This window comes from Aedes aegypti, chromosome 2, assembly GCF_002204515.2.
Source record: "Aedes aegypti strain LVP_AGWG chromosome 2, AaegL5.0 Primary Assembly, whole genome shotgun sequence".
In the NCBI taxonomy this organism is placed as follows: domain Eukaryota; kingdom Metazoa; phylum Arthropoda; class Insecta; order Diptera; family Culicidae; genus Aedes; species Aedes aegypti.
The window spans coordinates 404,108,964-404,119,319 of NC_035108.1; positions in this window are offsets into that span (position 1 = coordinate 404,108,964).

Below are 10,356 nucleotides of genomic sequence, written 5' to 3' on the forward strand. Positions count from 1 at the left end.
GAAGTATCCCTTTAGCAGCAAAATCAGAAAATGTTCAACAACATTATCGAATCATCTCATTTTACATATTCTAACGCACAACAAATAGCTCACTCTGAATTCAGTCATGCTATACTGGATTAAGCCTACCAGGCTCGAAGTATCCCTTTAGCAGCAAAATCAGAAAATGTTCAACAACATTATCGAATCATCTCATTTTACATATTCTAACGCACTACAAATAACTCACTCTGATTTCAATCATGCTATTCTGGATTAAGCTTACCAGGCTCGAAGTATCCCTTTAGCAATGAAATCAGAAAATTTACAACAATATCCTCAAATCATCTCATGCTACATGTTCTATAACGCACTACAAATAGCTCACTATGATTTCAGTCATGCTATTCTGGATTGAGCTTACCAGGCTCGAAGTATCCCTTTAGCAATGAAATCAGAAAATTTACAACAATATCCTCAAATCATCTCATGCTACATGTTCTATAACGCACTACAAATAGCTCACTATGATTTCAGTCATGCTATTCTGGATTGAGCTTACCAGGCTCGAAGTATCCCTTTAGCAATGAAATCAGAAAATGTTCAACAATAACCTCAAATCATCTCATGCTACATGTTCTATAACGCACTACAAATAGCTCACTATGATTTTAGTCATGCTATTCTGGATTGAGCTTACCAGGCTCGAAGTATCCCTTTAGCAATGAAATCAGAAAATGTTCAACAATATCCTCAAATCATCTCATGCTACATGTTCTATAACGCACTACAAATAGCTCACTATGATTTTAGTCATGCTATTCTGGATTGAGCTTACCAGGCTCAAGTATCCCTTAAGCAGCAAAATCAGAAAATGTTCAACAACATTATCGAATCAACTCCTTTTACATATTCTAACGCACAACTAATAGCTCACTCTGAATTCAGTCATGCTATTCTGGATTGAGCTTACCAGGCTCGAAGTATCCGTTTAGCAGCAAAATCAGAAAATGTTCAACAACATTATCGAATCAACTCATTTTACATATTCTAATGCACTACAAATAACTCACTCTGATTTCAATCATGCTATTCTGGATTGAGCTCACCAGGCTCGAAGTATCCCTTTAGCAATGAAATCAGAAAATTTACAACAATATCCTCAAATCATCTCATGCTACATGTTCTATAACGCACTACAAATAGCTCACTATGATTTCAGTCATGCTATTCTGGATTGAGCTTACCAGGCTCGAAGTATCCCTTTAGCAATGAAATCAGAAAATGTACAACAATATCCTCAAATCATCTCATGCTACATGTTCTATAACGCGCTACAAATAGCTCACTCTGATTTCAGTCATGCTATTCTGGATTGAGCTTACCAGGCTCGAAGTATCCCTTTAGCAATGAAATCAGAAAATTTACAACAATATCCTCAAATCATCTCATGCTACATGTTCTATAACGCACTACAAATAGCTCACTATGATTTCAGTCATGCTATTCTGGATTGAGCTTACCAGGCTCGAAGTATCCCTTTAGCAATGAAATCAGAAAATGTTCAACAATATCCTCAAATCATCTCATGCTACATGTTCTATAACGCACTACAAATAGCTCACTATGATTTTAGTCATGCTATTCTGGATTGAGCTTACCAGGCTCAAGTATCCCTTAAGCAGCAAAATCAGAAAATGTTCAACAACATTATCGAATCAACTCCTTTTACACATTCTAACGCACAACTAATAGCTCACTCTGAATTCAGTCATGCTATTCTGGATTGAGCTTACCAGGCTCGAAGTATCCCTTTAGCAGCAAAATCAGAAAATGTTCAGCAACATTATCGAATCAACTCATTTTACATATTCTAATGCACTACAAATAACTCACTCTGATTTCAATCATGCTATTCTGGATTGAGCTCACCAGGCTCGAAGTATCCCTTTAGCAATGAAATCAGAAAATTTACAACAATATCCTCAAATCATCTCATGCTACATGTTCTATAACGCACTACAAATAGCTCACTCTGATTTCAGTCATGCTATTCTGGATTGAGCTTACCAGGCTCGAAGTATCCCTTTAGCAATGAAATCAGAAAATTTACAACAATATCCTCAAATCATCTCATGCTACATGTTCTATAACGCGCTACAAATAGCTCACTCTGATTTCAGTCATGCTATTCTGGATTGAGCTTACCAGGCTCGAAGTATCCCTTTAGCAATGAAATCAGAAAATTTACAACAATATCCTCAAATCATCTCATGCTACATGTTCTATAACGCACTACAAATAGCTCACTATGATTTCAGTCATGCTATTCTGGATTGAGCTTACCAGGCTCGAAGTATCCCTTTAGCAATGAAATCAGAAAATGTTCAACAATATCCTCAAATCATCTCATGCTACATGTTCTATAACGCACTACAAATAGCTCACTATGATTTTAGTCATGCTATTCTGGATTGAGCTTACCAGGCTCAAGTATCCCTTAAGCAGCAAAATCAGAAAATGTTCAACAACATTATCGAATCAACTCCTTTTACACATTCTAACGCACAACTAATAGCTCACTCTGAATTCAGTCATGCTATTCTGGATTGAGCTTACCAGGCTCGAAGTATCCCTTTAGCAGCAAAATCAGAAAATGTTCAGCAACATTATCGAATCAACTCATTTTACATATTCTAATGCACTACAAATAACTCACTCTGATTTCAATCATGCTATTCTGGATTGAGCTCACCAGGCTCGAAGTATCCCTTTAGCAATGAAATCAGAAAATTTACAACAATATCCTCAAATCATCTCATGCTACATGTTCTATAACGCACTACAAATAGCTCACTCTGATTTCAGTCATGCTATTCTGGATTGAGCTTACCAGGCTCGAAGTATCCCTTTAGCAATGAAATCAGAAAATTTACAACAATATCCTCAAATCATCTCATGCTACATGTTCTATAACGCACTACAAATAGCTCACTCTGATTTCAGTCATGCTATTCTGGATTGAGCTTACCAGGCTCGAAGTATCCCTTTAGCAATGAAATCAGAAAATTTACAACAATATCCTCAAATCATCTCATGCTACATGTTCTATAACGCACTACAAATAGCTCACTCTGATTTCAGTCATGCTATTCTGGATTGAGCTTACCAGGCTCGAAGTATCCCTTTAGCAATGAAATCAGAAAATTTACAACAATATCCTCAAATCATCTCATGCTACATGTTCTATAACGCACTACAAATAGCTCACTATGATTTTAGTCATGCTATTCTGGATTGAGCTTACCAGGCTCAAGTATCCCTTAAGCAGCAAAATCAGAAAATGTTCAACAACATTATCGAATCAACTCCTTTTACATATTCTAACGCACAACTAATAGCTCACTCTGAATTCAGTCATGCTATTCTGGATTGAGCTTACCAGGCTCGAAGTATCCCTTTAGCAGCAAAATCAGAAAATGTTCAACAACATTATCGAATCAACTCATTTTACATATTCTAATGCACTACAAATAACTCACTCTGATTTCAATCATGCTATTCTGGATTGAGCTCACCAGGCTCGAAGTATCCCTTTAGCAATGAAATCAGAAAATTTACAACAATATCCTCAAATCATCTCATGCTACATGTTCTATAACGCACTACAAATAGCTCACTCTGATTTCAGTCATGCTATTCTGGATTGAGCTTACCAGGCTCGAAGTATCCCTTTAGCAATGAAATCAGAAAATTTACAACAATATCCTCAAATCATCTCATGCTACATGTTCTATAACGCACTACAAATAGCTCATTCTGATTTCAGTCATGCTATTGAATTGATCTTATCAGGCTTGAATTATCCCTTAAATAACTCAATCCTAAAATGTTCATGTTGATTACATATATCATGTTCTAGCACACTTCATTTCATCTTACTCACGCTATTCTAGATTAAGCTTACCAGGCTCAATATATATAATCTAATGCAGCTCAATCAAACATGAATGTCCGATGGCTTCTCCCACCCATCAATCAACTCACTCCCGAGTTAGATTTCTAAATTCTTTTGACCCAACTAGGTCCGATGGCTTCTCCGACCCATCGACCAACTCACTCCCGAGTTGGATTTCTAAATTCTTTTGACCCAACTAGGTCCGATGGCTTCTCCGACCCATCGACCAACTCACTCCCGAGTTGGATTTCTAAATTCTTTTGACCCAACTAGGTCCGATGGCTTCTCCGACCCATCGACCACCTCACTCCAGAGTTGGATTTCTAAATTATTTTGACTCAACTAGGTCCGATGGCTTTTCCGACCCATCGACCAACTCACTCCCGAGTTGGATTTCTAAATTCTTTTGACCCAACTAGGTCCGATGGCTTCTCCGACCCATCGACCAACTCACTCCCGAGTTGGATTTCTAAATTCTTTTGACCCAACTAGGTCCGATGGCTTCTCGACCCATCGACCAACTCACTCCCGAGTTGGATTTCTAAATTCTTTTGACCCAACTAGGTCCGATGGCTTCTCCGACCCATCGACCACCTCACTCCAGAGTTGGATTTCTAAATTATTTTGACCCAACTAGGTCCGATGGCTTTTCCGACCCATCGACCAACTCACTCCCGAGTTGGATTTCTAAATTCTTTTGACCCAACTACCCGGATAAAAACGTATCATTCAGTGAATGGAATAAACCATTAATGTACAATATAACCTATTGGATATAATACAGCGTATTGTTATTGAATGTCGAAGCAACATTATTCTTGTATGGATATACAATTCAAAAACAATATAATATATTGTAACAGAACACTGTATTGTTTTCAATTGGTTTTATACCTTACAATTTTGGTCAAATTCCTATTTTCGCGTAAAGCAACTGTTGCTTTTTTCTATGTAGCTTTGCTGAAAGAAATAAACAAAACAAGTTCAGAAAGCAAGAAATGTTGGGTGAAAAATATTCAAAAAGTAAAAATAAGTAGTTTTTTAGAAGTCACTTGACATTAGCTGTAACGACGAATGCAACCATGATACAGTTCGTTGAATTGTTTTTGTATTGTACAACAATACACGAATTGCTTATCAAGACAATACATGAACAATATATCGTATTGTATTTTCAAAATGTTTGTATGAGAAAATATCTATATTTGTATTGTTACGATACTTAACCACCCATACATTATATTGCAAAAATCTCATATACCATACAGTGAACTGTTCAAAACAATATATTGTACTGTAATTGTATTGTCATTTTACAATATACTGTATTGTATTTCCAATATATTGAATGGTACTGTTTCAATACGTTATATTGTTTTTGTATTGTATTTTTTATCCGGGTAGGTCCGATGGCTTCTCCGACCCATCGACCACCTCACTCCCGAGTTGGATTTCTAAATTCTTTTGACCCAACTAGGTCCGATGGCTTCTCCGACCCATCGACCAACTCACTCCCGAGTTGGATTTCTAAATTCTTTTGACCCAACTAGGTCCGATGGCTTCTCCGACCCATCGACCACCTCACTCCAGAGTTGGATTTCTAAATTATTTTGACCCAACTAGGTCCGATGGCTTTTCCGACCCATCGACCAACTCACTCCCGAGTTGGATTTCTAAATTCTTTTGACCCAACTAGGTCCGATGGCTTCTCCGACCCATCGACAACCTCACTCCCGAGTTGGATTTCTAAATTCTTTTGACCGAACTAGGTCCAATGGCTTCTCCGACCCATCGACCAACTCACTCCAGAGTTGGGTTTCGTAATTCCTCTGATCCATGGCATCTCTGACCCATCCAGACTCACTCCAGAGTTGGATTTTGTTTGACCCCTTCTAAATCACGTTTCTTTTGGAATGAGAAATAAATCATTATATTTTTTCATTCCGATTTCGGAAAACCATAGTTTGTTTTGTTACAACGAACAGCGAAGAACAATCTGATCTAAGCCATATGTTGGATTACTTGACATATCCTCAGGCATGTCGTAAAAACTACGAGTCCTTAGGATTGATTTTTTTATTTTAAAAACTTTTTTACTCACGCCTTTTCATAACTTGATATTAGTCTCCACTTCCAACATAAAATCACGTGCTATAATTTATGTCAATTCACAATTAATAACGCAATTATTTTAAGATGTTATGAGACGATTGTTTCTAAGCTCTAAATGCTGTTTTTTTGAATTAGGGGGGAATGTTTCAAAATGCCACTCGGCAGTGGGTTCATATGCACAATATATTAAACGGTCGACAATGTAAAACTTAAAAAATGAAAATAATCATACCTTTTTTTTTACTTGAATTTTTTTTTCAACCTCAGAGTAATAGGGCATGTCACGGTTTTTGAGTATTTTTCAACCTATTTTTTTCCTTACCATAGAGCTTAGTAACATTTGAACGGACGAACTCTCGCCTAAGCTCGACATACACAGATTGTTTTTTTTCTCTAAAAAACTTGCACACGCTTTCCAGACTATTCCATATATATATGGAAATATTACCCAATTTGAAAAATTTACACTCATATTCTGAGTGTTTCCGAGACAGAGTGCATATTGTTTTCCTCTGAGTTTCACAAACACATCTACACTAGGGCGATCATGCCATTGAACGAGATTACCACTTTTGCGTTTGCTCCTTCTATTATTGTCAGAGAACGAAAAGCAAAACAACCCAAAAATTGAACCTTAGTGCGTTATCTCAAAACAAGATTAGTGGCACAATACTGAAGGTTGAGAGAATCGATCTGCCGTTTCAGTGAAAAAACATAGCCAGTACACGGGAAAAAAATCTGTGGTAAAAATAACTATTTTAGCTGACAACGCCCATTATTACCCTTGACGCCCATTTCTCCTTGACCTCACCTAAGCATAAAATGTAAAAGGTTTACGTATTTTCTAATAATAAAACTAATAAACTATTATTGAAACTACCATGGAAATTCAGACCAATTTACTATGTTTACGGTACACCCTACTGGTTACTGGTACATTTGACAAAAACAATTTACAACAATCCGATTCCGACTACAGACATGGTAAAATCAAGTGCATATCTGGTCTGCTGATAATTACCGGTGCGAGCGCTTAAGTTAACCCCCCAAAATGGTAGTTTTTTACCACACAACTTTTTTTTTTGTGTGTAGGTATTTTTTTTTTGCATGGCTGCAAATATGAACAACCTCATCTCCACTACCTCAAAACTAGGTTAACGCACAAACTTCCGAATTCAGTCAAATCAACTCACCTTTGAGTACCTCATTTTCTCCGTGCAAGCTGTTTCTCGATTTGATGATTCTGAAAAACCGCGCTTTTCGAATGTTGGTCTAGTCTTGTTAATTCACCTCTGCATCACGTAAAAATCATTGGCTCGATAGTCCTTTCTACCCTCATTCCTCTCATCAAAAACAGCACTCACTCTTTTTCCTTGCATATTTTTTTCAGCGATGAAAAAACAAACACAAAACAATTCACAACAAGCCATAACAAAAACCATCTTTGAAATACAGAAAAAAATACGCTTACCGATCAGCATACAACAGTCAGCACCTGAAACCTGACAGGCATCCTCACCTTTCCGAAAGTCATCCAAAAACCAATCAATCTCGTGGCCGAACATTTCACAAACAAAACACACTCCACATGTGGATCAAAGATACGGTCAACCGAACCGATAAGGGAACGTTGTGTCCCCACCGACCGCGTCATTGTCGTGAATTGCGCTCCGAAAGACACGGAGCAGCAAGAAGCACACCTTTCTTCACGCAAATCCGTTTCAAAACTGGTTTGTTTATTCGTGATCAAACGTCAACATCCCACCGCAAAATCGCTAGTGTTTGGAGGTGATTTTAACCTCCAAAATGCGAAATCATCACCTCCAACTTAGTTCAAATACCCACCGCTATATGAATTATGGAGGAGCGTCGATCGTCGCAAGTTTCTCGTTAAACAGTCAATGCGGTTTGTGCACATTCAAACCCTCTACGGTCCTAGTGTACATTTAAACCCTCGCGATTTTCAAAAGGCTTTTTTTGGTTTACACTCCGTTTTACAAATACTCATTATTGGAAATATGATACTTATTTTTCACACATTTTATTTTTATGTTAACACACAACTTTTATTCTCTTTATACATTATTACATCTATTCCCTACACGCCTGTGTTTTTGTTTATCAAAGTGATGGACGCATCTGAAATCGAAATCAAAACCCGGCGAGAGTAAACGGCGACACTGCAAACAAAAAATAAACAAGGCGTACATGGCGGGCTTAATTGAAACCAGAATGTAAACACGGCGCAAAAGTAATAGGTGACACTGAAAATAATATCGATTACAGGCTCATAACATTGGGCGATACTGGCGTTCTTGAATGCGTTTAAGGCGAAACCTTATAATATTTTTTTTAGTACGAAATAGCTAGGGAAATTGTAGGAGATGTGTGTGGTATTGATGAGGGTTTTAAAACTAGGTTTATAAAATGTGTATTAAAGTGAAAAGGTTAAAGTTTGAGCATATTTTCTCCAATTGGGATTAAAAATTGCACATGAGAATTTCATTGGTTATTTTCTCATTGTTATTGAATTGTCAGATAGGCCCTTATCGCAAATCCCTCCCGATTTGATCATTGGCCCTTTACGCGAGATATATTTTAGACACCAGACATTTACATTCAATTTGAGACAAACAGAGGACTGACATGGCAGTCATCCTGCATACATTTCGGCTCTTCCTCACATCGTTTTTGGTACTTCGTATTTTGGTATTTTTATAATTTTTCATTCCCCTGGAGACAAAGCTTAAGATACTGTTTGTTTGATAGGGTGATCAAAGTATTTTGGACAGACCGTTACGCGTATAAAATTTGGCCATTTACTGCAAAATCAAATGGAGATGGCCAAATTATATACGCATAAACGCATAGTTCAATCAGGCATTGGAGAAGTAATTCGTTTCCTCTTTAGATTTTCACTAGCGGCCGTTTTGGTTAGGGCCCATTCACAAATTTCATGACGCTGAAGGGGGTGGGTGGGTGTCCTAAGATGTTACAGGTCATACAAAATTATAATTTTTTTTATATATTGCAATTTCAGAGAAAACTTTCCGTTTTACGGTTCAACGGAAAGCTACCGCAGCTGTCACATCACTGATTTGCAGTGGTAAATCGTCAGTAGGCTTCAATGATACCTTGGATACCGTCTTGATGATTGTTGTTTGTTGGTGTTTTTCATAGCGCTTTCTCTTTCAAACATACTATGATTGAATTGTTTGCTTCAATGATATTGCTGTTTGCGTTTGATGTGCAAAACCAGTCTAACTGAGCTTCAAATGCGGTAACACAAAGTAACCAAAGGATACTTAGCAACCATGATCCATGTCATCGCCAACCTAGCAAAGAAAATCAAATTTTGACTTCGCCTTCCTTGTTGAAAATCTTACCGCATTTGGTGTTCCCGCATTTGATATTTCTCGAAGACGTATTCAAACAGACTCAAGTCAAAAAAGTATATAAACTTGCTTTATCGATTATATGTGTTTCGCAGACGAAATTCTACACATTCCGCTTTAAACCAACTTGATTTTTCACTTTTAGAACGTTTAATTTCCGAATTTACAAAACGACGAAAGTAAGATTCTCCACTTTCGCAACCTAACCGCTACTTTCGCCGCTCCGTTGTATGGGAGACAAAGTGACTTAACCACGAATCAAAACAAAACACTACTTGAGTCGATTTTACCCTGATACAAAAACGTCGTAAGTAACTGATTGAAACGGCTTATCATTTTCTCATACATTTTTTGTGGGAAATGATAGAAACTACCTAGTGTTTTAACGCGAGCTGATTGCATGCAAAATTCGAGCGATGAACACTGTAAAAAAATGTTAAAAATGGGATTAATTTTAAAACAGTTTTAGAAGAAAGGTTGTGATTCTTCTTAATTAACGTTCTCAAAACCGTATGAAAGTTACTTACGTCGATTTGAAAAAGTAATCGAGATTTGCATTTCAAACGCACACAGCAATATAATGATTTCGAAGCCTGCGGTAGAACTTTGACAGCTGCGGTAGAACTCGGCGGCTACCGCAAAACGGAAAATTTTCTTAACAACCGTAATAAAAAGCGTTACGAGGGGGTGAGTGGGTGTCAAATGCATCCATTTTTTGCGTTATGAAATTTGTGAATAAACCCTTGCTCTGATGATCCATTGCATTTTCTAGAGATTGATCTAATTTACACCATCTTTAGATACCTTGGATCTGCGTTTCCGTGTAATGATCCCGAAAGTTGCGAATCGACATGTACATTACTAGCCGCTTACCCGAAACCAGCCGCCGCCATCTGCCAACTTTCTACCGAC